General features: G+C 46.3%; 1 protein-coding gene across 3 annotated transcripts in view; it reads right to left on the minus strand.

Annotated features, from left to right (window-relative positions):
* Positions 1–22,875, minus strand: part of CMKLR1 (chemerin chemokine-like receptor 1) — a 39,545-nt gene extending 16,670 nt beyond the window's left edge. The window contains exons 1-2 of one of the 3 annotated variants that reach the window (XM_083511426.1): positions 22,390–22,875; positions 13,205–13,371 (exon numbers count right to left, since the gene is read on the minus strand). The gene's annotated coding sequence lies outside the window, so the exon portion shown is untranslated. Of the gene's footprint in view, positions 1–13,200; positions 13,372–22,389 lie in introns of all 3 variants that reach the window. The other 2 variants (XM_083511424.1, XM_083511425.1) reach the window with 2 other exon arrangements.
* Positions 22,876–27,115: the final 4,240 nt, after the last annotated feature.

Here is a 27,115-nt window from a genome sequence, read left to right on the forward strand (position 1 = left end):
TGCTTCCCTTGATAAATGCCAGAGAGGGCTTTGCACACTGGCATGCACACAGATGGAGAGAAAATCTCCTTCCCCCACTCCGCTGCTCCTATCTCTGGAGATTTCCAATCAGGAAAGGCTCTGTTTTTCACCTGAAGTGTGGGTCGCGTTGCACACAGATTCAACTCCAAGCCTTCCCTCTGTAAGTCTGCGTTAGGCTGCTTCTCCAGGGACAGAGGGCGGTCGCGGAAGGAGGCAAAGGTGGCTTGATGCTGACAGGTGTGTCCAAGATGGGGCAACAGAGGAATGGAAGGGACAGGGAATGCTGTGCCTGGAGCACAGACTGAGCCAATATATTGAGGTGTAGTGGTTACAGCATCAGACCTCGACCTGGGTTCAAATTCCAACTTGCCCACGAAGCTCACAGGGTGACCATGGTCCAGTCACAGCCTCTCTGCCTAACCTACTCCAGAGGGTTGTTGTGGAGATTTCATGAGGAGGGGTAGAACCATGTACAGTGGTACCTCGGGTTAAGTACTTAATTCGTTCCAGAGGTCCGTTCTTAACCTGAAACTGTTCTTAACCTGAAGTACCACTTTAGCTAATGGGGCCTCTGATGTACCGCCAGAGCACAATTTCTGTTCTCGTCCTGAAGCAAAGTTCTTAACCTGAGGTACTATTTCTGGGTTAGTGGAGTCTGTAACCTGAAGCGTATGTAACCTGAAGCGTATGTAACCTGAAGCGTATGTAACCCAAGGTACCACTGTATTTGAAGATGACTATCACATCACCTTTGGGGCTTATCCACGTTTACCTGTCCTTTAGGCTTTCCTTGCATTGTTCACACTTTCCCCATGAAAACCCACTCTCTAAAGCTGAATTGGAGCAAATGGCAATCCTCCAAAAACCCAAATCGCCATTTGTTGCACTTCAGCTTTAAAGAGCAGGTTTTTGCAAGGAGAGCTCTGGTGTGCAGGGCTCTCATGGAGCTTTAAAGTCAAACATGGAGCTTTAAAGTAAGGATCTGTGCCTGGAAAGAGCAGGGCAAAAGGTAATGGTGGCTAAGCCCTCAATCTTCTCTTCTCTAGGCTTTAAATGCGAGCTGTTGGGTGGTGGTGGTGGTGCAAAGTCTGGTGTTTGAGATGCACTCTTTCCATGGATGGGAATCCGTTTGCTCCTTTGCATGTTTCTGAGCTTCAATTGCTAAAGGCAGACCTTTAGAAGGTGGCAGATCGAAGGCAGATCTTTGGCACTGCACTCCATGAAGACACCGGCAGGGTTTTTTTATTGGCCTATTTTACCATCTGTGGACTGGAAGCAATGCTAAAATTAATAGCAGCCAATATAGCAAAATAACAGAAGATGAAGGGAATGTCAGAAACCCCTGGAGCAGGCTGGGCTCCTTCTTTGCTCTTATCCACTGTCTGCAATGCGTGTTCAAAAAAGAAGTCTTCGCTAAGGACATCTCCTGCAGAATCAAGCTGAGAATGCATCCAATGGGGAGAAATAAATCCCTGATGATTCTTATATTGCCCACTGCTCAGGAAATAAGTTTTGTGCTGGAATTGGAGAACTCGCTGAGTTCATTTTCACAGATGATCTGGTTCTGGTTGGCCTTTCATGTGGGGGTGTCCACCCATGTACAGCTTTCTCTGTGGATGTCGGGACAAACTGTTCTGGTTCCATGATGATCTAAGCCAGGACTGAGGAACTTGTGGACCTCCAGATGTTAAAAACAAAATAAAATTACACATCACTTGGGAAGACAGGCAAACTAATGCCAGTGTACTGGAAGAAGCAAAGATCACCAGCATCGAAGCAATGATTTTTCAGCATCAACTTCATTGGACTGTTGTGTGCGTGCCTGATCATCGTCTTCCAAAGCAACTGCTCTATTCTGAACTTAAAAATGGAAAGCGTAATGCTGGTGGTCAACAAAAGAGGTTTAAAGACTCTCCTGAGGCAAATCTTTAAAAATGTAGGATAAACACCGACAACTGGGGAACACTGGCCTGTGAGCGCTCCAATTGGAGAACAGCTTTTACCAAAGGTGTTGTGGGCTTTGAAGACGCTCGAACTCAGAACGCAAGGGAGAAATGTGCTAAGAGGAAGGCACGCTTGGCAAATCCACATCGTAATCAACTCCCACCTGGAAACCTATGTTCCCACTGTGGAAGGACATGTGGATCCAGAATGGGCCTCCAAAGTCTCTTATGGACTCAGTGTTAAAACTGTGTTGATTAAAGACAATCTTACTACGAGTGATCAAAGAAGAAGAAGAAGAAGAAGAAGAAGAAGAAGAAGAAGAAGAAGAGGCCTTACAGTTCCCTTTATCCCTCACCATTGGCTATGCTGCCTGGGGCTGATGGGGTCCAGCAAGATTAGGAGGGCCAGAGTTTTTCCTGCAGTCTAAATACAGGATGAACAGGTGTCTCAGGTTCAGCACTGGGAACCCCCTTCCCCCCAAAAAAAACCTCCCAACAACTACTAATGAAGAGTTGATGTCCTTGTGAATTAACTATTTCTAGAGTCAACTTGATGCAGGTGGCACTCTGGGTTAAACCACAGAGCCTAGGACTTGCCAATCAGAAGGTCGGCAGTTCGAATACCAGTGATGGAATGAGCTCCCGTTGCTCGGTCCCTGCTCCTGCCAACCTAGCAGTTCGAAAGCACATCAAAGTGCAAGTAGATAAATAGGTACCACTCTGGCAGGAAGGTAAATGGTGTTTCCGTGTGCTTCTCTGGTTCGCCAGAAGCGGCTTAGTCATGCTGGCCACATGACCCGGAAGCTGTACACCGGCTCCCTCCACCAGTAAAACGAGATGAGCGCCGCAACCCCAGAGTCATCCGCGACTGGACCTAACGGTCAGAGGTTCCTTTACCTAAAGTCAACTTGGCTACAGGATTTGGGGCACGTTGATGCAGAATTTGGGGGCATTGGAAGAAAAGGGCCTGTTCTACCATGATCTTTCTGTTAAGTGCCTGCTCAGTACAAATGCAGCACACATTTTGAGTAGGTGGCTGAGAGAAGAAGGAGGACACACAAAAGGTCGCAGATGTTCTTTATCCCAAAAATCTTGTGTCCCCTCCCCGCCTTTGCCTGGCCTGCAAAAGGCTTGGCATGTGGAGAAGCTGGACCCTGGATCCATCCTGGGACAGTTAGGGAGCCAAAAGCATTTCCTTGGAGCAGCAAACAGACCCCAGTTAACAAACAGCTGCAACAGTCTCCACAGCTGGTTTGGACATATTGACCTTTAGAGAATAGACCCAGCCAGCCCTGATCACTCCTCTTGCTCCACACTGATGACCAGTGATGCACTCTTGCACCAAAAAGCCTTTAAATTTACAGATGGGGTAGACCTGACCTCTGTTTTATAGACCAGCCAGCATCACCTTCCAAGAAGGGAAACCATCAAATAACATGAGTGCCACTCTCTGGTTTCCATCTCACTGTGATTTCCATCTCCCCCGATTTCTGTGCTGTGTAGGGACTGCCAATTAGCATCAGCCTGGCATCCACAATGGCTGATGATGCCCAGAGCCAGGGTGAGGGCAGCTCCCAGAACCAGTTCAAGACTGATGTCCTTCTGTTTCATCATCTTAAGCCTCCCACAGCAAGTGCTAGTCATTGACTTCCTGAATACTGTGTTCCTAACATGCCCATTATTCTGACCAGCCAGGTGTTCCATACTGAAAGCCTGCCATCCCTTAGGGTGTTTGACGTTGCTACATAGAGAGTTAAGGATCAGACTCTTTCAGGCTAAAGCCGTTCATTTTTAAAGAAAGCCAACAGTGTGACGCGGCAGCTAAAAAAGCCAATGCAATTCTGGGCTGCATCAATAGGAGTATAGCATCTAGATCAAGGGAAGTAATAGTGCCACTGTATTCTGCTCTGGTCAGACCACACCTGGAGTACTGTGTCCAGTTCTGGGCACCACAATTCAAGAAGGACACTGACAAACTGGAACGTGTCCAGAGGAGGGCAACCAAAATGGTCAAAGGCCTGGAAACGCTGCCTTATGAGGAACGGCTAAGGGAGCTGGGCATGTTTAGCCTGGAGAAGAGGAGGTTAAGGGGTGATATGATAGCCATGTTCAAATATATAAAAGGATGTCACATAGAGGAGGGAGAAAGGTTGTTTTCTGCTGCTCCAGAGAAGCGGACACGGAGCAATGGATCCAAACTACAAGAAAGAAGATTCCACCTAAACATTAGGAAGAACTTCCTGACAGTAAGAGCTGTTCGACAGTGGAATTTGCTGCCAAGGATTGTGGTGGAGTCTCCTTCTTTGGAGGTCTTTAAGCAGAGGCTTGACAACCATATGTCAGGAGTGCTCTGATGGTGTTTCCTGCTTGGCAGGGGGTTGGACTCGATGGCCCTTGTGGTCTCTTCCAACTCCATGATTCTATGATTCTATGATTCTATGAAAGCTACAATCAAGCTGCCTTCTACCAACTCTGACCATTGCCCTATTTTGGCCAGTATTACCTGCACTGACTGGCAGCGGGTGTCCAGGGTCTCAGGCACAGAGAGGCCTTTCCCATGACCTGCTTCTGGGTCCTCTTTAATGGGAGATGCCAGGATTTGAAACTGGAACCTTCAGCACATAAAGCAGGTTGTCATGGCCCCAGATCAGGACTCTGGAGGCAGAGTTCTCCAGCAATTCCTCTCTAGAGGAGGAAGAGATGAGTCCACTTCCTAATTTGTCACATATAGGTCTGGGGGCTCCAGAAGCCCGCTTCCTTCCCTTCAGCCCCAATGAGACACCTCTGCTACCAGACTCTTGGGAGACCAAGAAAGTCCCAGGAAGAGATTTCCACAGCTGAAAACACCATTACCATTACTTCAAGGGAACCAGTGGCTGTGAAAGAAAACACCAGTTCTTTAACTTGCCAGGGGAATTTTTTTAAGTGGTGAGGCCTCCATACTTAGCCCTGCTATAAAACCCAGGTCTTGCTGAGGCAACTTGTATGCCTGACCTCAACTGCAAGAGTGCTATCCATGGTGCTGAATGCCCACTCTTCTTCCCTTCCAAGAAGTTGACCCATCACTTTCCTTGGCCCGTCACCCCTTTGCAGTGGTGGGCATCCTTGCAGACCATTGCACAGCTGCTCTGCCCCCAGCTATGGTCCTACCCCGCTTGAAAGTGGTTTGAGAGGAGGCATCACTTCCTATAGGACGCGGGTGGCGCTGTGGGTTAAACCACAGAGCCTAGGACTTGCCGATCAGAAGGTCGGTGGTTCAAATCCCCGTGACGGGGTGAGCTCCCATTGCTCGGTCCCTGCCAACCTAGCAGTTCTAAAGCATGTCAAAGTGCAAGTAGATAAATAGGTATCACTCCAGCGGGAAGGTAAACGGCATTTCCGTGTGCTGCTCTGGTTCTCCAGAAGCGGCTTAGTCATGCTGGCCACATGACCCGGAAGCTGTACGCCGGCTCCCTTGGCCAATAAAGCGAGATGAGCGCCGCAACCCCAGAGTCGGCCACGACTGGACCTAATGGTCAGGGGTCCCTTTACCTTTACCTTATAGGGTTGTGGGTCAGGCTGGATGATGCCTGGGTCCTTTCCAAGCCAATCCAGAAATGTTTCGAATCCAGCAGAAGAGGCTGCCAAACCAGTCATACCAGTTCCTTTGTTAAGGTAATGGCTTTGGCTGGCCAGTTAAGTTCTGCCATTTACTATATCCAAAGAGGCTGCTCTGTTGCCATAGAGACAAATGGGTGGGCCTTTTCCCGCCTCACCTGGCGGGATGCCAAGTCATCCTAGGAAAGGAGCCAGAAAGGAGTTCTGCGTGTTTGTGAGAGAGGTTTGGCTGATTCTGGATGCTGGGGAGAGAGAGGCATGTCTTGCTGTGTGCTAGACCCAAAGCTATGGCTTGGGGCTCCCCTGAAAAATTAATGGGGAGATAAGAGCTCTTGCTGTGTGAATGCTGTACTCTTATGTTCAGGTTGTGTATATATGCAAAAAACAATAAAGCTTATTTTCTCCTGCTCTGGAGGGTAGGACTCAAACAATGGCTTCAAGTTGCAAGAAAGGAGATTATGACTAAACATCAGGAATAACTTTCTGACAGTAAAAGCTGTTTAACAGTAGAATAGTCTCCCATGGGAGGTTGCAGACTCCTTTTTCGGAGGTTTTTAAGCAGAGGTTGGGTGGCCATCTGCACTGGATGCTTTAGCTGAGATTCCTGCATTGGACTAGATGAGTCGAACTCTACAATTCTATGGTTCTATGTTCCGATGATGTGACCTTTGCTGTCATTGTGATATTCAGCTTATTTTTCAGCTTCTGTTTGGTTAACAGGGTTTTATAGATTGCAACTGCTTTATCAATGACTTGTTAACTATTCCACACGATTTATGCTGCATTTCTGATGTTGATGTTGTTTATTGTTTGTAAGCCGCCTTGAGATTCATTTGAATGAAAAGCAGCAGAGAAATGCAATAAAATAATATCAATCAGACCAGTGACCTTCATTCCAATAGACACTAATCTCTAGGAAACCCTGGAGTTGCGCGACACTTGGCGACTGGGCGCACGCGAAAATACATTTCTTTCATCCCACTGTCTCCTTCCATCGAGGCTTCGGAAACACTTTAAAAGTCAGGCAGACCTGTTTACCAGAGTATCAAAAGCAGGAAGAGTATTCACACCGCAAGTGGCAATCCCTCTTTCAAACCGTCTCCAGCTCTCTTGACAAAATGGGCTTACTCTTTTGCGTAAGCCTTGACCCCCACAAAAGCCTTTAAAAACGCACAGCTGGTTGAAAACCAGGCTGCTTCCAACACTTTCTTCCTCCATGTGTGTCTAAATCCTCCAGAGTCACAGGGCTGAAATCTGAACACAACATGTTGATGTTAAATGAGGAAACTCTCGTTTCCTCAATGCCAGAGCCCTGATGAAAACGCTCCCTGAGAAATCTGCAAGAGGGAACTATGAACAGATGTCCTTTTAACTACGCAAACAAGGAGAGAATTGAAATCGTCGCGGCAGCCAACCTTCCACAAATCTCTACACTTCCTTCATTCCCCCCCTCCATCTGTTTTGCTTTCCTGGTCTAACCATTGCAAATACATTGTTTTCACTTCTGCAAAAGAAAATCCCCGCAAGCATTTTTTTTTTTTTGCTTCGTTCTTTCTTTCTTAACCTTTCCATCCCTTCACACTGAAATGTGAGGAGTCTTTTGTATTGCACAAAAGAAAAAAAAGTCCTGACCTTAAAGAAATTGGACTTTCACCAGGAAATAGCAGGGGGATTTCAGTAAGTCACGCCAAACCTCGCCTCAGTTTCCCTGTCTTTAGAGGGGGACTTTGAAGGAAATCTTTCAGAATAAATCCTGATAAAAAGAAAGAGATGTTGTGGGCACGTGGTTAACCTGTCTGGGTATTAGGTAAACAGCCTGTTCCATATTGAGTCACACTCTCCTCGAAGGAGCAAATATGCAGCCTGGGGCTCCTCATCGATTCAGCACTATAACTACCAGCATGGAGTGTATTTTTCAGCTGGTACACCAGTTAAGAAAGGGACGTGGGTGGTGCTGCTGGTTGAACCACAGAGCCTAGGACTTGCTGATCAGAGTGTCGGCGGTTCGAATCCCCACAATGGGGTGAGCTCCGGTTGCTCTGTCCCTGTTCCTGCCAACCTAGCAGTTCGAAAGCACCTCAAAGTGCAAGTAGATAAATAGGTACCACTCCGGCGGGAAGGTAAATGGCATTTCCGTACACTGCTCTGGTTTGCCAGAAGCGGCTTAGTCATGCTGGCCACATGACCTGGAAGCTGTATGCCGGCTCCCTTGGCCAATAAAGCGAGATGAGCGCCACAACCCCAGAGTCGGTCACGACTGGACCTAATGGTCAGGGGTCCCTTTACACCAGCTAAGGCCATTCCTGGACTGAGACGGCCTTGCCATATCCTAGTAGCCTTCTAACTAGATTACTGTAATCCAATTTTCATGGGGCTACCCTTGAAGACAGTATAGCTAATCAGCTTTGCAAGATCGACTATGTCCTCTGTTGGAAGACAGAGGAGAAATGTGACCTTGTTAATTCTCCTTGACCTCTCAGCGGCTTTCAATACCATCAGCCATGGGATCCTTCTGGAGTGGCTGTCCATGTTAGGGGTGCAGGGCCGGATTTAGGTTTGATGAGGCCCTAAGCTACTGAATGTAATGAGGCCCTTTATATGTCCAGCTGCCCTTTGTCAACAACAAATGGTCGCTGTTTTTTTTTGTGTTGAATATATGCTATATGGACATAATAGGTATCTAAAGCCATTTGTACATGTTGCCATGCAACCAGTCCATGCAGAACGTAGGCACCCTATATATAGGTAAAGGTAAAGGGACCCCTGACCATTAGGTCCAGTCGTGGCCAACTCGGGGGGTGCACGCTCATCTTGCTCTATAGGCCAAGGGAGCTGGCGTACAGCTTCTGGGTCATGTGACCAGATTGACTAAGCTGCTTCTGGCGAACCAGAGCAGCGCACGGAAACGCCGTTTACCTTCCTGCCTATTTATCTACTTGCACTTTGACGTTCTTTTGAACTGCTAGGTTGGCAGGAGCTGGGACCGAGCAACGGGAGCTCACCCCGTCGCGGGGATTCAAACCGCTGACCTTCTGATTGGCAAGTCCTAGGCTCTGTAGTTTAACCCACAGCACCACCCATGTCCCACCCTATATATAGAAATGGGCAAACCAGTGATATTTTAGGGAGCAGGCTAGCAGGCGGGGCCCATTACTTGCATCATAGGAGCCTACACAACACAAAACACTGTTGCTGTATGTAGGTTTTATTTTATTTGTTTTTTTACTTATATTTTGGAAATGTACATCCAGGTTTGTTTTTTCTTTAAACTTTTTTGGGCCCCCCAAGAAAGTGGGGCCCTAAACTATAGCTTGTTTAGCTTATACGTAAATCTGGTACCGTAGGGGCTGGTGGCATCACACCGCTTTGCAGTGGTTCTGGTCCTACTTGGGTGGTAGTTTCCAGAGGGTGATGCTTGGGGAGTGTTCTTCAACCCCATGGAGACTTCAGGGTTTGATTTTATTCCCTGTCATTATCCCTAAGCCTAACATCTACATGAAATGACTGAATGGGGTTATCCAGAGTTTTGGAGTATGTTTAGGGAAGTTTTTAATATTTAATGTTGTATTGTTTTTAACACTCGATTGTGAGCCACCCAGAGTGGCTGGGGAAACTCAGCCAGATGGGTGGAGTATAAATAATAAATTATTATTATTATTATTATTATTATTATTATTATTATTATTATTATTTTGTCAGTAATATGCTGATGGGACACGGGTGGCGCTGTAGGTTAAACCACAGAGCCTAGGGCTTGCTGATCAGAAGGTCGGCGGTTCAAATCCCCACAACGGGGTGAGCTCCCGTTGCTCAGTCCCTGCTCCTGCCAACCTAGCAGTTCAAAAGCACGTCAAAGTGCAAGTAGATAAATAGGTACCGCTCCGGCGGGAAGGTAAATGGCATTTCCGTGCAGTGCTCTGGTTCACCAAAAGTGGCTTAGTCATGCTGGCCACATGACCCGGAAGCTGTACGCCGGCTCCCTCGGCCAATAAAGCGAGATGAGCACCGCAATCCCAGAGTCGGCCACGACTGGACCTAATGGTCAGGGGTCCCTTTACCTTTACCTTTAATATGCTGATGACCCACAGCGGGGGGTTGGGAGGCCTTGGGAATGCCCCATTTAGCAGTCCTACAAGTGGCTTCTCAATGGCCAGGAACTTCTGATACAAAGCTCTCAAAGACTTCTCAACAAGAGAAAGACAATCAAGATAAAGTGGGGGAGGGCACAAGATGTTGGACATAACATAATGATGGCTGACTGGGAACGGTTATGGACCACAGGTATGAAATTTACGGCATGTAATGCCTTAAGAGAAAATTTAATGAAAATGACTTATAGGTGGTACATGACACCAGTTGAGCTTCAAAAAATCTACCATTTGCCCGATAATAAATGTTGGAAATGTAATGAGACTGAAGGTACATTCTTTCACCTTTGGTGGACATGCCCAAGGATTAAGGCATTCTGGGAGATGATTTATAATGAAATGAAAAAGGTATTTAAATATACCTTCCTTAAGAAACCAGAGGCCTTTCTCCTGGGCATGGTCGGCCAATTGGTGTTAAAGAAGGATAGAACTTTTTTTATGTATGCAACAACAGCAGCAAGAATACTCATCGCAAAATATTGGAAGACACAAGATTTACCCACCAGGGAAGAATGGCAGATGAAGTTGATGGACTACATGGAATTGGTGGAAATGACTGGCAGAATCCGAGACCAGGGGGAAGAGTCGGTGGAAGAAGAATGGAAAAAGTTTAAAGACTATTTACAGAAATACTGTAAAATCAATGAATTTTAGAAAGATGTTGGAATGAAGTTATATGGCTTTAGTAGAAATGTTATAAGGAATTAAGTATAAATAGATTATTAGAGCATTAAAAGGAAAAATAAGGTTAGAATGTGTTAAGACAACTATAGGATAGAAAACAGAGGAAGATGGAAAGGAATTGTTGAAACAATTAATAGAAGTGGAATACAAAAAGGGAGGTGTGAGGAGGTCGTGGAAATTAGCGAAAGAAAGATAAGATATTGAAATTGGACTGTGTTTTAAATGGTTTTTGTTTTGTTTTGTTAGTTGTATGTTAGTGTTTTGCAGTTTTGGGTTTTTTTGTATTGTATTGTATTATTGTATGTTTTTTCTTTTTTGGTTTTTTGCAGTGTTGTGTTCAAAACTAATAAATATTATTATTTAAAAAAAACAAGATAAAGTGGGGGAGCAGCAGAACAGAAACTAAGGGACAGTAAACTAAACATCTTTTTCTTTTCTTTTTAACGAAGAAAGTGAATTTGTACATAACTGTAGTGAGTTTTAGGAAATAGTCCTCCCTTGCGACACTAGGGATGGAGCAGAAATTTGTTCAGAAATTTGCATCCTAACACAAAGTGACCTAATTCACATTTCCCAAACCAACTTGCAAACCGAAAGGCAGCCATACGCTTCTCCAAATTTTGCAATGCAGTTCTCCAAACAAAAACAAAAAGTGTACGAAATTTAAATCTGTTCCCACACACCTCTTTCTTTCCACCAACTTCCCATTTTTCATATGCACGTCTTTTGTATTGGCTTATATTAACATAATTTCTAACATTCACGTCTCAATTTATTTTCAGTTTTTCATTACACTCCCACCCTGTGCCTCCAAAAAAGCTTTGAGACAATATGGAAGCATTTATCTGAGCATCTTTTTTTTAAAAAAAGAATCGTATTAAGAAAAAATTGCTTGCAATATTAAGCAAATTGCATTAAAAATATTAGTAGAAATGTTCATGAATATTCGTACACATTTTTGTGCAGACTTATCACGTGAACTAAACTTAATACGGGAGAAATGAGAACTTAATATTGGAGAAATGAGACACTGAGAGATACCAAAATGGACATTTTCATCCACACTACTTTTGAATCAAAATATCTAAATGGGCAAACATTCAGTTCAGGCTCATGGAAGTACAAGCTTTTGATATTTGAAGGACCTTTTCGTGAGAGGAAATGGTTGAGTGGGCGAGATGAAGAACTAGTTTAGGAGTGCAAAGCATTATTTAAAGGGGTAAGCTGCAGTTGTGGTGATTTTGAATCACAAACCATCTGACTTAAGTGAAGGGATCGGGTTACATGTTCCCGCCCCCCTCGTCCCCCCCAAAAAGAGAAAAAGAAAACCACTCTTCTTCTCAGCCAAAGCGCTGAGAAAAAACTTCAACCAAGAATATAAAAAAGAAATATTTTCAAATATGTAAAGGGCTGTCACATGGAAGATGAAGCAAGCTTGTTTTTGTGCTACTCCAGAGGGAAGGACCTGAACCGATAGATTCAAGAAAGACGATTCCGATGAAACATTGGGAAGAACTTTCTGAGGGTAAGAACTAATCAACAGTGGAATGGACTTTGGAGATCTCTTCCTCCTTGGAGGTTTTTAAACAGAGGTCAGGGATTTTTTAAAGCTCTGTTACCTACTCTAGATGACCCTTCCAGCTCAACAATTCCATGATTCTGTGAAATTTGACAGTAGAGAGTCCTTGGATGGGTCCATCAGTCAATGCCAAAGGGACCAGTAATGAGAGGGTTGGATCTAGAAGTGATAGCATTGCCTACTAAGATGCTTTGCACACTGGGCTAGGAGCTTTGGTCCATGTGACCTAGCATCGTCTTCTGTGGGACAAAACAGTTCTTCAAAATCATCCTCCTATTAGTTATAGAGGTAAAGGGACCCTGACCATTAGGTCCAGTCATGGCTGACTCTGGGGTTGCGGTGCTCATCTCGCTTTATTGGCCGAGGGAGCCAGCAGCGTACAGCTTCCGGGTCATGTGGCCAGCATGACTAAGCCGCTTCTGGCAAACCAGAGCAGTGAACGGAAACGCCGTTTACCTTCCCGCCAGAGCAGTACCTATTTATCTACTTGCACTTTGAGGTGCTTTCGAACTGCTAGGTTGGCAGGAGCAGGGACCGAACAACGGGAGCTCACCCCGTCCAGGGATTCGAACCACCGACCTTCTGATCGGCAGGTCCTAGGCTCTGTGGTTTAACCCACAGCACCACCAGCAAATGCCCAATGTTACCATTCTCTATAGCAGGGCTTGGCAAGGCTTACCAGGCATGGGCCGGATCACTCCCACGGAGATCCTCCATGGGTTGGTCCAGTGCAGTGCGACGCCAGAAATCGCATCTGTGCATGTCCGTGGCACCGGAAATCGCTTCCGTGCATGCCCAGACGCTGAAAATTGCGCCTGTGCAGAAGCAATTTTCAGCATCTGGGCATGCGCAGAAGCAATTTCTGGAGCCGCAGAAGGGAGTCCCTGCGTCACACTGCGCCAGTTTAGTGCAGCGCAGTAAACTCGTCGAGTGGGCGGCTCAGTTTGGGGGCGGCTCGGGGGCCGGTTAAACGGCCTCTGTGGGCCACTTCTGGCCCATGGGCCGAAGGTTGGGGACCCCTGCTCTATAGCCACCACTAAATAAAGTGCATTGTCTGTCTGTCTGTCACACAGAATTAGAAGGGACTCTGAGGGTCTCTTTCTCTCCCTTTTGGACACCAACCCATCACTACCCCAATCTCTAGCTGCTGTGAGGCCACCAGGATCAGGCCAGCCCATCATCACATGAATCCTAGAATAGATGGAGGTGAGATGGAAAATCAGCTTACCTACAGTGAGGAAAATGCCAGTCTCCCGGGTCCACCCTTCAGAGGAACTGATCCTGGGCTATATCAACAGCTGCTCAGATTTGGCCAACTGTGTTTGAATGAAGCCAGCATTTCTTACGAGGACTGCTGAAGTGGACGTGTGTTGTCTGGTGCCAAGAAATCAAGGTGTCCCTTTATTTAAGAGAGAGAAAAGCAGAGAGGGACTTTTGGATCTAGGCTGCAGAGGTTCCAGTCAAAAGCACCCTCCGCTGGTACTGGCATCTCAGTGAGGAAGTGGCTTTATTATTCTAAGAAATTGTGGTGAAGTCTTCCTTCCTTCCACAGCTGTCATGCAAAGTCAGCTGCATCAGCCATCGCAGGGATGTCGCCTCGCTTCTCCAAAAAGAGGCTATGGTCAGCATCTTTGCTGCTAGGGGCAAATTCTGGCCTCGTCGGGCAGCAAGCAGGGTTCTTTGGGTCACCAACCAGTTGTCCACACCAGAAGACACAGCCAATGTTTACACTGGGTGAGGGATTTAGGGCATAATATTCAACTATCAGACTGGGAAAGGTTATGGGAAATTGATTTGAAATTCTCGGCATGTTGTACGCGGAAAGAAAACTGGATGAAAATGATGTACTGGTGGTATTTGAATCCTAGTAAGTTAGCAAAAGTAAGGGATGTGGGTGGTGTTGTGGGTTAAACCACAGAGCCTAGGACTTGCCGATCAGAAGGTCAGCGGTTCGAATCCCCGCGACGGGGTGAGCTCCCGTTGCTCGGTCCCTGCTCCTGTCAACCTAATGGTCAGGGGACCCTTTATCTTTAAGTTAGCAAAAATGTATAAGACAAGTACAAAGAAAAAGAAGGTACCTTTTATCATAAGTCAAATGTACTTCCGGAAAGGATTAAGTTTGGCGCTTTTGTTTTTGCTATTTATTTTGCATTTTTGTTTTTGAGGCTTTTTTGGTTAATTTGTTTTTGTGACTGTGTAGAACCCAGTTCAGCTACTGATTGATTGATTGATTGATTGATTGATTGATTGTGTGACTACGGAAATGGATAAAAGCCCCCCATCCAAACAATGACTATCATCAGTGCAGGTAAGATTTTTTTTTTTTTAAAAAAAATTATCATCTACAATACTGTCTTATTTATTTTATAGTACAGTACATTGATTATTGCTTTCATTTTATGGATCAATGGTCTTGTTAGATAGTAAAATTCATGTTAAATTGCTGTTTTAGGGGTTCTTTTTAAAAGTCTGGAACGGCTTAATTCATTTTGGATTACTTTCTATGGGAAAGCGCGCCTTGGTTTTGGAACGCTTTGGTTTTGGAACAAACTTCCGGAACGGATTAACTTTGAGAACCAAGGTACCAATGTATTAGGAACTGTAGGTACCAACATTCCAAGGGAACAGAAAAGACTTTTCTTGTATGTGACAACAGCCACACACATGTTATTACGGTATCTCAGAGATGGAAAGAAGAGTCCGGACCAGAGAGGAATGGCAAATCAAGCTTTTGGACTACACTGAAATAGCAAAACTGACTGGAAGGCTCAGGAACCAAGAAGACAAAAACTTCAATAAAGAATGGGGAAATTTTATAATTTATCTACAGTAGGAGACCATTGTAAACGAATGAAAACATTACCAGGAATTTAATAACACTTGTAATGGAGCAAATGTCATGGACAATATGGAAAAGTATAAAATATGGATTATGAAATAATATGCAGTTAAGAGGGTGTACAGTAGGACCTGTGGAGGGGAAGGTGGGAAGTCCAGAGATTTGGAGAAATCACTAAATATGGATATGTAATTTAGATTGTTATAAATTAATATTTGTAAAATCAAATAAAAATTATTATAAAAGAAAAGAACACACAACCAGTGTTGGACAAGCCCAGCAAAGCAGGAGTGAGATGTTTGCTACTAGAATCAAAAGATCTACCAGCCCAGGCCAGGTGCAAAACACATATAATTAGAAAGAAGTGATAGCGTGCCTCTGAGCCTAGGAATTTATTTTTTGTACCCAAACCAAACTGAGCTCATATTTCATTATTTATACCCCACCCATCTGACTGGGTTGCCCAACCACTCTGAGCAGCTTCCAACATATATAAAAACATAATAAAACATTAAACATTTTTTTAAAAAACTTCCCTCTACAGGACTGCGTTCAGATGTCTTCTAAAGGTTGTATAGTTACTTATCTCCTTGGCTCAGGAGACTCATAACTCCATACTCTCCAACATTTATCCAATGAAAATAGGGATGTCCTATGGAAAAGGTAGGACATTTCGGGATCAGATCAGAAACCAGGACGGCTTCTGTAAATCTGGGACGGCCCCTGGAAAATAGCCACACTTAAATGGTCTGCAAAAGTATGTATATAAGGAGGGATTCTGTTATGTACTGAGTTGAATAGGATCCAAAAGGCAGCAGTCTGATTGGTCCTAGAACAATAGGGTCCAGAATGCAGCAGTCTGATTGGTCCTAGAACAATAGGGTCCAGAATGCAGCAGTCTGATTGGTCCACAGGAGCCACCCAATCCAGCCCCAGGTGGAAGTGAATCCGCAACCTCATTGGCCTACAGGTGAATCCCGGAATTAGCCAATCACGTGGGGCCCATTGTGTAAATAATATATATAAAGCAGACATTCTGGGGGAACTTCGATTCCTCCTCACCACTATGAGCTGAATAAAGAGCATGAAATCCACTCTCGACTCCGAGTATATTTCAGATTCACACTAAAACGCTGGTGAGATTTTCTGAGGACTTTAAAAAGAAGGGGAGGGGGGACGATTCACAACCTGATGTGGAGAGCTGCACTTAAGGCTGGGAAAATGAGAAACTACATCTGACAGAGTCACCCCTCCCTATACAGCAGCCAGAGGCTCTGGAGACTGGCTGCTAGTCTGAGTAAATCCTGGGCTGGTAGGAAACAGGTTGGCCTGATAGAAGGCCGGCTTCCTGCCTTCTCTCTGCGACAAGGCTGACTCTGGTGCCAGCATTTGAGAAACCCACCAGATGCACAACCAATGCTTTCCGCTTTCTCCAACCAATGATGACTACAGGATGCTAGACTCCTCCAGGAATAGAAACCTTTCCTTTTCCTTTTTTGCTGCAGAATGTCGTGGGTCATGCATGAGGATGGATTTGGGGCAGTTAATGCCTGAGATCCTGGAGAGACACAGCAAGACAGCAGAAAATACGGAGCAAGGTGGACCAATAGTCTGTTTCAGTATAACACCTCTCCCTCTGTCCCAATGGCAATGGCTTTTCAGCATCTTGACATCTCCCTCTGCCATAGCTGTCAACTTACAGATTTGAAAATAAGGGACCAGCAGCCTTGAAAATAAGGGACCAGCAGCCCAAATAAGGGATTTTAGTCAACCAGCTGAAATACAAAGTTAAAAGGGACCAGATAATTTGGGAGACCAGCGCCGATTTTTAGCCCTTTGTTTCCAGAGGTTGCTGCTCAAGACACCAGCTGATGAAACACTGCAATTAAATAACTACAAGCAGCAACCACTTTTCGTGCAAAACGAAGTCCAAGCTAGGAGTCTTGGTTGACCACAAACTTGACATGAGCCAACAGTGTGACGCGGCAGCTAAAAAAGCCAATGCAATTCTGGGCTGCATCAATAGGAGTATAGCATCTAGATCAAGGGAAGTAATAGTGCCACTGTATTCTGCTCTGGTCAGACCTCACCTGGAGTACTGTGTCCAGTTCTGGGCACCACAATTCAAGAAGGACACTGACAAACTGGAACGTGTCCAGAGGAGGGCAACCAAAATGGTCAAAGGCCTGGAAACGATGCCTTATGAGGAACGGCTAAGGGAGCTGGGCATATTTAGCCTGGAGAAGAGGAGGTTAAGGGGTGATATGATAGCCATGTTCAAATATATAAAAGGATGTCACATAGAGGAGGGAGAAAGGTTGTTTTCTGCTGCTCCAGAGAAGCGGACACGGAGCAATGGATGCAAACTACAAGAAAGAAGATTCCACCTAAACATTAGGAAGAACTTCCTGACAGTAAGAGCTGTTCGACAGTGGAATTTGCTGCCAAGGAGTGTGGTGGAGTCTCTTTCTTTGGAGGTCTTTAAGCAGAGGCTTGACAACCATATGTCAGGAGTGCTCTGATGGTGTTTCCTGCTTGGCAGGGGGTTGGACTCGATGGCCCTTGTGGTCTCTTCCAACTCTATGATTCTATGATTCAAGCTACGAATATGCTGCTGCAGTTCTGTATCTTTTCTCTCGTGCTCCATCTGCAGCTCTCAATTCCATCAGGTGGGGCAGGAGGAAGGGGGGAAATAGCGCCCGAAGCAAACCCTCAGATCAGACCATCTATGCTAGTCTATGTTAGGATATTTCCGTTCCACCTTAAAGGGGAGCAGGATGTTTGTGTCACAGCCTGCGTATTTCCTGTTTTCACAGGATGTTTCTGTTGTGTCTTTGCTTTCGTTCTCTCTGTGTCTGGAGACACTGACGCAGGCAGTCATGTCTTTCTTTGTTCTGATCAACGCTGAATAAAACGTAAATAATTCTCTCCTGAGTGCGACTTCCGCTGTGCATTATCTGCTGATAGAGTGTGCATGAGCTCTAGAATGTGGCAAGATATTTTCTAGAAACTCATGTCGCTAATTGCTGATACTGCGTGCCTACGGGAGATCGATGGATCGTCCGGCAGACGGCTTGGGGCCATGATGGACTTTATCTCCCTGGCAGTATCCCAACAGTCTACCACTACAAATCTATGGGAGAAGTGCTTGCAGTCCTTCCCTTGTAGCCCTTGGAACACCTGCCCGGGCCTCCGCCTCCTCCTCTTCCTCCTCTCTCTGAACTGCTTTCTCTATGGTTGCCCTCGCTCTCCTCTCAAGGCTCCTCAGCAGTTCATAGGTTGCCCTCACTCTCCTCTCAAGGCTCCTCAGCTGCCCATCTTATCCGGGTCCTTCGGCAGCACAGCCGCAGTATGGCCTAGCGGGAGCGGGAGTGGCGGCAACGGGCAGAGGGGAGGCCCCAGGCAAAGATGCTCAGTTCGGCGGCCGCGAGGAGGATGACGGCGGAAGGGCCCGAGGCTCCCACCAGTCCCGGCGGGGAGGGGCTCCCAGGGGCTGAGGCTGGTGAGAGGAGGCCGGAGGGGGGTGGGCCGGGCAGCCAAGCAACACAGTTGGAGCCTCCCTCCTCCCTGGCCGGCAGGGAGGGAGGGAGAGGAGCTGCTTCCTTTGAAACCCAGGAAATTTAAGGGACATCCATCAATAAGGGACAGCAGCGGGACATGGCGCTGGGATAAGGGACTGTCCCTCCAAATAAGGGACGCTTGACAGCTATGCCCTCAGCCCCATCCTTTTAGCCATAGATGCTGGAACTGAGCTGGGAATCTTTCTGCATTGAGAGGTGGGGGAACTTTTCTGACCCAAGGGCCACATTTCCCATTTGCCCAGTGTCCGGGGGCCATGTTTCAGCAGAGGGCGTGACCAAACCAAAGATGGGCGTGGCCACACCCATAAATCGCACACAGGACACACAAGAAATAAAAACACCCTCATAGATTTTGGGCACAATATTGAATTGGAAGCATGGATAAAATTATGGAATGAGGGTTTGAGATTCACTGGATGTATGGCTTTGAAAGAGAACTTATTAAAAATGATTTTACAGATGGCATTTAATGCCAACAAAATTGGCTAAAATGTATAGGAAGAGGGATAGAAGATGTTGGAAATGTAAAGAAGTAGACGGAGGATATTATCACATGTGGTGGACCTGTGACAAGGTGAAAAAATTCTGGCAGTTAATTTATACTGAGCTTAAAAAGATATTTAAGTATGCCTTTCCCAAAAGACCGGAGGCTTTCCTGCTCGGTCTAATGAGAAGGGAAATTAAAATAAAATACCGAAGACTTTTTATGTATGCCACAGCCGCCGCAAGGACTCTGCTGGCCCAAAAATGGAAAACACAAGACATACCTACTATTACGGGGTGGCAGATGAAGATGACAGACTTTGCAGAACTTGCCAAATTGACAGGAAGGATCCGGGACCAGGATGACCAGAGATACCAGAATAACTGGAGTAAATTTATTGAGTACAGTGGTACCTCAGGTTACAGACGCTTCAGGTTACATACGCTTCAGGTTACACACTCCGCTAACCCAGAAATAGTGCTTCAGGTTAAGAACTTTGCTTCAGGATAAGAACAGAAATAGGGCTCCGGCAGCGCGGTGGCAGCAGAAGGCCCCATTAGCTAAAGTGGCGCATCAGGTTAAGAACAGTTTCAGGTTAAGAACAGACCTCCAGAACGAATTAAGTACCTAACCCGAGGTACCACTGTATTTAAAGGAGAACTGTAAAAGCTTAAAGACACTAGCAGGACTGAAGTATAATGGAATATAATGTAACCTATAATGTAAAATAGTAGAGATGTAAGAATAAAATACACGATAAAAATGCGACAGGTGATACCAATTGAAGGGATGGAGGAAAGTCAGGACTTGGCAGAGTCAAAGGGTATATATTTTGACAAATGTATGGATTGTTGGGAAAAGATTATTTAAAGAAAACAACAAAAAATTATTTGAAAAAAATAAATAAATGCAATTCCAGGCCCAAAAACAGAAAAAAAGAAAAGAAAAAAGAAATAGAAGAAGAAGAAGAAGAAGAAGAAGAAGAAGAAGAAGAAGAAGAAGAAGAGGAGGAGGAGGAGGAGTTTGGATTTGATATCCCGCCTTTCACTCCCTTTAAGGAGTCTCAAAGCGGCTAACATTCTCCTTTCCCTTCCTCCCCACAACAAACACTCTGTGTGGTGAGTGGGGCTGAGAGACTTCAAAGAAGTATGACTGGCCCAAGGTCACCCAGCAGCTGCATGTGGAGGAGCAGAGACTCCAACCCGGTTCCCCAGATTACGAGACTACCGCTCTTAACCACTACACCACACTGGCCCTCGTGTTTTCTGCATTGCAGAGGGTTTGACTAGATGAGTCCTGGGGTGCCTTCTAACTCTACTATGGTTCTATGAAACACAGGTACACACGCTCACATACATGGGTATGCACACTAATTCCCCACCCCATCACACAATAGTGGTTGGGCAGGGGGGGGGAATAAATTTAAAAGCTGTCTTGGGAAATTTTATTTATTTATTTATACATACATACATAGGGACGCAGGTGGCGCTGTGGGTTAAATCACAGAGCCTAGGACTTGCCGATCAAAAGGTCGGTGGTTTGAATCACCACAACGGGGTGAGCTCCCATTGCTTGGTCCCTGCTCCTGCCAACCTAGCAGTTCGAAAGCACCTCAAAGTGCAAGTAGATAAATAGGTACCACTCCGGCGGGAAGGTAAACGGCGTTTCCGTACACTGCTCTGGTTCGCCAGAAGCGGCTTAGTCATGCTGGCCACATGACCTGGAAGCTGTACGCCGGCTCCCTCAGCCAATAAAGCGAGATGAGCGCCGCAACCCCAGAGTCAGCCATGACTGGACCTAATGGTCAGGGGTCCCTTTACCTTTACCTTTACATACATACATACCCCGTCCAACTGGCTGGGTTTCCCCAGCCACTCTGGGCGGCTCCCAACAAAATATTAAAAAAAGAATAAAACAGGCACAGACAAACTTGGCCCTCCTGATGTTTTGGGACTACAATTCCCATCATCCCTGACCACTGGTCCTGTTATCTAGGATCATGGGAGTTGTAGTCCCAAAACATCTGGAGGGCCGAGTTTGCCTATGCCTGGAATAAAACATCAGTCATTAAAAACTTCCCTAAACAGGGCTGCCTTCAGATGTCTTCTAAAAGTCAGATAGTTGTTTATTTCCTTGACATCTGATGGGAGGGCATTCCACAGGGTGGGCACACCACTGAGAAGGCCCTGTGCCTGGTTCCCTATAACCTCGTTTCTCGCAGGGAGGAAGCCGCCAGAAGACCCTCAGCACTGGACCTCAGTGTCCGGGCAGAACAATGGGGTGGAGATGCTCCTTCAGGTCTACTGGGCCGGGATTCATTCAATAATAAATTCAAACATCAGGAAAGCCCTTCTGGAGCACCCCAAGTCCATATCTAGTCCCATAACGGCTGTTCAAGTGACCAATGGAAGCCCCAAAGTAAGGCTTGAAGTTAGCTGACATTGAGGCTTCTTTATTTAAAGATAAGTTTCTAGTCCTTAAGGTGGGGAAAGTTTACTTAGAAGTGTGTCAACAATTCCTTTGGACATCTCAGGAGAAGCCCATGAGTGACTGCATAAGATTCCCAGTGATTTCGGGGCAGGGGTGGAGCTCGTAGCACTTTGCTCATATCTAACAAGTTAAAGAAGGTAAATGAGTAATATATATTTTTTAAAATAAATGGCAGAAGGTGGACTAAATGACCTATTGGTGCTCCCAGTTCTGTGATTCTCTGTTGCGAAAGCAGCTCCGAAGCCAGGCACTCTGGACCCTGGTGGAAAACGCCTTCGCAACACCTGCTTGTCTCAGCTTTCAGTAGGGAAATGGTTTTTGGATTACACAGCGCAGTGAAGTCACTGCGTCTCTGTGGTGCGCACACCCCTTCCAGAGGTTTATTGCCGATTAAACTATTTCACAACCACGTAGAACTTCAGAACAGGAGAAAATGTGCTTGCTTGGCGTTTGAAGTTCAGCTCTGCAGAAAGCGGGGGCAGAAAAGGAGAACAGAATCCAAGGCGAACAGATGTCAGAGCTGAATGCTGAAGCGTCATCTACGTTGCCGGGGGGGGGGGGGACTCCCTCAGATTCTCCTCTGCAAAGCCGGGTGGCAAATATTTTTCTGGCCGCATTTTATTCTCAACATCTACACCTGGCTTCCAGCGCATTTTTAACAGCAGACCACATTTGATGGTATCAGCTAACTATTTGAAATGGCACTGAGTCAACTATTCTGTGCTAACTTCATTTGCACGACCAATCAGGAGACAAGCCTTTTTAAATACCAGAATTCAATTCTGAAACCCAAATATACATATTTGGCAGGGGGAGAATCCAAACTCAAGACTGAGATGGCCTCGTTTCAAACATCCATTCTCTTTCTTCCCATCTGAGCAAAACTGGCCTTTGCCAAACTGACAGAACAACTAAGCGCTTCCAGAGGGCTCTCTTTCGAACCAGCCCCTCAAGTTCTGCAAGTTTTAGCTGACTCTAAACACAGAGTTTGTTAGATGAAAGCAAAACACGAGAAGGAAGTACCTTTGGGATTAGTTGAATTTTCCACCGCTTCTGCCTCGTAGCTCACACTTTTCTTCCCCACGAGAAACTGCACCGATCTCTCCAAACCGTTGCATCAAGGCAGAGAGGAACATTTCCAAGTTCTTTCCAAGGAGCTGGTAACAGAGAAAGTCCTTCAGCAGAGGCGATGCCCTTTGCACATGGTCAGGAAGTGTTTGGGACTCCTCTTCATCCTCAGAAGTGGCTGCTCCCAGGGCACACAGATCCTCTAAACTGAAGTCATAAAGGCACAACGTGCGCATTTCATCTCCCTTTTATAGAACGGAGGAAAAAGACGAAAGGAAACAAACAAGCCCCACCAGAATATCAGGATGAGAAATTTGGCAGGGATCCCTTCACTTAAATCAGCAGCTGGAAGGAGAGGGTGTAACCCACTGACCTAGGAAAGCTGGCGAATATCCTGCTGGCGAGCCATAGGCTAATAAGTGCTGGTAGTGGGAAGAACCCATTGCCAGACTTTTCTCTCTTTTTTTTAGCACACCGGGATTTTGCTCAGGGCACCGTTCAGAAAAATCAAAGGAACTGAGGTCTTTGGAAGAGAGGCTGGTCTGTTTTATCTGATGAAGGTGCAACAGGCTGCACTCTGCAGGTGGGGACATCATTGGGGGGGCAGGGACTATGCAGGTTAAAGGGGTCTCCGTACAAGAGTTAGAACATAAGAACATAAGATGGGTTTGCTGATCAGGCCAAATGCTCATCCTGTCCTCACAGTGACCAGCAAGATACCTCAATGGACACAAAAGTTGTTGAGTTTGTCTGTTTTTGCAAAATCCTAGCTATGTCCAGACGTGTGACAACCCTGCCTTTCTCCTCCTGAAGCTTCCAATAATTGGTATTCAGAAGTATTACACATATCCTCCAACATTTCCACAATAAAAATGTTGTTGTTTAGTCGTGTCCGAGTCTTCGTGACCCCCTGGACCAGAGCACGCCAGGCACTCCTGTCTTCCACTGCCTCCCACAGTTTGGTCAAACTCATGCTGGTAGCTTCGAGAACACTGTCCAACCATCTCGTCCTCTGCCGTCCCCTTCTCCTTGTGCCCTCCATCTTTCCCAACATCAGAGTCATTTCCAGGGAGTGTTTTCTTCTCATGAGGTGGCCAAAGTATTGGAGCCTCAGCTTCAGGATCTGTCCTTCCAGTGAGCACTCAGGGCAGATTTCCTTCAGAATGGATAGGTTTGGTCTTCTTGCAGTCCATGGGACTTTCAAGAGTCTCCTCCAGCACCATAATTCAAAAGCATCAATTCTTCGGCGATCAGCCTTCTTGATGGTCCAGCTCTCACTTCCATACATCACTACTGGGAAAACCATAGCTTTAACTATACGGACCTTTGTCGACAATAAAAATAGGGATGTCCTATTTCATAGTTGTTGTTATTGTTGTTATTTTACAATTAGACCCTGCCCATCTGACTAGGTTCCCCCAGCCACTCTGGGTGGCTTCCAACATACGTATAATCATTAAACATTTTTTTTTAAAAAAAACAAAACCCTTCCCTATACAGGGCTGCCTTCAGACGGCTTCTAAAGGTTGCATATGGCTTGGGGGTCTTATAACACCATACTCTTCGATGAAAATAGGGATGGCCAACATTCCTACAATGAAAATAGGGGCATCTTAAGGAAAAGTGGGTACATTCTGGGATCTAACCAAAAACTGGGACGGCTTCTGTAAATAGTGGCACTAGGAAGGGTCTGCATTTTTGCCTGTGGGGGCAGAGAATATCCATTTTGGCTGGTAACCATTGGTAGCCTGATCGTCCATGAATTATAAGGACATGAGAAGGACCCATCTAGCCTGGGGTTACCAGACGTCCCCAGTTCCCAGGGACACTCCCCGGATTTGCAGATCTGTCCCTGGACAAATTCCGTCCCCGGAATGTCCCCAGATTTGCAAATCCGTCCTCTGGAAACGTGGCAGCGGCAGCCTCAGCAGCCCGGAGTCAGCCTGTTAGCGCTGCTCGCTGGCGTTGCGCCCGCCATTTTCCCTGCGCTACGGCAGCAAGCATCTCCTGAAGCCAGCCACAGCCAACTGCACTACCAGGCTGGCCCCTCCTGGGCAACGGCCGCCTGCCCATGACTCCTGAACCTCCCCTGATTTGTCAAAACAAAGGGGCAAGGGGGAAGGAGATCAGGGAAGGCTCGGGAGTCACAGGCGGGTGGCACGCCATTGCCCAATTTTTAAATAAACTGCGCATTTATGTTTCACAGGGTGCGAAAGAAGGGCTTTGCATCTTTATACAATATGCATGTGTGCTTGGGCCCGGGGTCTTTTGCCTCAGCATCCCCGCTACTGACTCCCTGTTGCTACTCAGCTTCCAAAAAAAAAGAGGTGTCCCCGGATTCATTGAAAAAAATCTGGTAACCATAATCTAGCCCACCTTCCTGTTCTCACGGTGGCCAGACAGATACCTCTTCTTGGGAAGACAACAAGCTGGATTTGAGCACAGCAGTGGCCCTCTCCCCGGTCCTGCTCCACATCAACTGGCCTTCAGTGGCACAGACTGCAAGAGCAGCCTTCTGCGCTGAGAGAGCGGTGACCTTTCCCCAGATGGACAGCCAGACATCCCGGCAGCAGCTGGGCCGCGAACCTCCCTTGAAACAGGCCCCCACCCACTCGCACCGATGGATCTCATTTGCCTCTTTCGCAACCTCTTTCTGGTTTGCTCTGGCACCTGGTGGAAATTGTCCTCCGGGCTGCCAGGATGTCCCCCACTCCGGGAAGCGGGTGGGCAATGCCGGATGAGGCCAGAGAAGATGGGGTTCGGCGGGGGGGGGGGAGAGATGTTAAGGTTGTCTGCCTTTGCTCTCCCCTTCCATCAGCCGATTTGCAAAATAAGCAGCCCTAAGCAAAAGTTATTTGATTTGCGCAACGCACACTGCCTCAGGCGACTTCCGAGGTGCAGATTTAATAGAGATAAATAATGCATTGTTTACGGGGGCGATGATGCCCCAAAATGCTCACGAGGTGGTTTTTCTGCCTGCCTCTTCCATAATCGCTTTGACAGCGAGTCCTGGGATGTTTTGTGTCCCTGCCAACTTTCACTAGAGATGGAGTTCTGCCCCCAGACCTTAGTTAGGGACTGTGAAGAGGAGTTTCCCTGCTTGGCCCTGCTTCAGGAATCCACCTGTGCCTTCACGACAGAAGCGACGCTGGCAGCAACTTCCATCTTCCCCCTCAGATAGTAATAATAATAATAATAATAATAATAATAATAATAATAATAGGGATGCAGGTGGCGCTGTGGGTTAAACCACAGAGCCTAGGACTTGCAGATCAGAAGGTAAGCGGTTTGAATCCCCGTGACAGGGTGAGCTCCTGTTGCTCGGTCCCTGCTCCTCCCAACCTAGCAGTTCGAAAGCACAAAGTGCAAGTAGATAAATAGGTACCGCTCCAGCGGGAAGGTAAACAGCGTTTCCGTGTGCTGCTCTGGTTCGCCAGAAGCGGCTTAGTCATGCTGGCCACATGACCCGGAAGCTGTCTGTGGACAAACGCCAGCTCCCTCGGCCAATAAAGCAAGATGAGCGCCGCAACCCCAGAGTCGGTCATGACTGGACCTAATGGTCAGGGGTCCCTTCACCCTTTACCAATAATAATAATAATAATAATAACAACAACAACAACAACAATAATAATAATAATAATAATAATAATAATAATAATAATAATTTATTATTTATACCCCACCCATCTGGCTGAGTTTCCCCAGCCACTCTGGGAGGCTCCCAACAGAATATTAAAAACACAATAAAACATCAAACATTAAAAACTTCCCTAAACAGGGCTGCCTTCAGATGCCATTGAAAAGTGAGTTAGTTGCTTATTTCCTTGACATCTGATGGGAGGGCGTTCCACAGGGTGGGTGCCACTACCGAGAAGGCCCTCTGCCTGGTTCCCTGTAGCTTTGCTTCTCGCAATGAGGGAACTGCCAAAAGGCCCTCGGCGCTGGATCTCAGTGTCCGGGCTGAACGATGGGGGTGGAGACGCTCCTTCAGGTATACAGATCTATTTGCATGCCTAACTACCAACGCACCAAAGGGAGAGGCAGCGACTGTCCCAGTCAACAGGCCTAGAAGCAAGAAGGTGTGTGATTAATGTGGGTGAGAAACTCTTTATCATCTGTATTTAATGATATGGTGGCGGCGGTTGTTTTTCTGAACCAGAACATCTCTCCGGGCAGCAAAAATGAGTTCTGGAACTTACTGGGGCAGCAGAAGGAGTATTCCCAAAATGGCCACCACTTGTTTTTACCCACAACTCCCCTTGGAACAATGCTAGGTGACAATGTAGCTTCATTCATGAGGCCATGGGGTGGGGGTTAAAACGGAGGCCTGCCATTATTGCTTGAAACTGGAGCAACAGCGAAAGAAAAAGAAAAAGCAGTGAAAGAGCAAAAAAATATAGGCCTGCTTTTGTCCGCCTCTCGCCCTCAATTCATGTGGAAGTTCCTTGAGGAGAACTGTCAGTCCAGCCCTAATGATATAATGGGCACCAATTGCAGAATTCAGCTGTTATGCATGCAGAATTTGGGTGCATCAGAAAGACAGTGTTGTCTTGTCTTTTCTTTTCTTCTTTTGATTTTTTTTTACTTCGTATTTTTGTTATTTCTTTATTCCCCCCCCCCTTTTTTGTTCCTTTAGAAATTTTCTATTCTCTACATAATTTTCTTTTTCTTCATATGTAAA

The sequence above is a fragment of the Podarcis liolepis genome, assembly GCF_965112155.1.
Source record: "Podarcis liolepis genome assembly, chromosome: 7".
In the NCBI taxonomy this organism is placed as follows: Eukaryota; Metazoa; Chordata; class Lepidosauria; order Squamata; family Lacertidae; genus Podarcis; species Podarcis liolepis.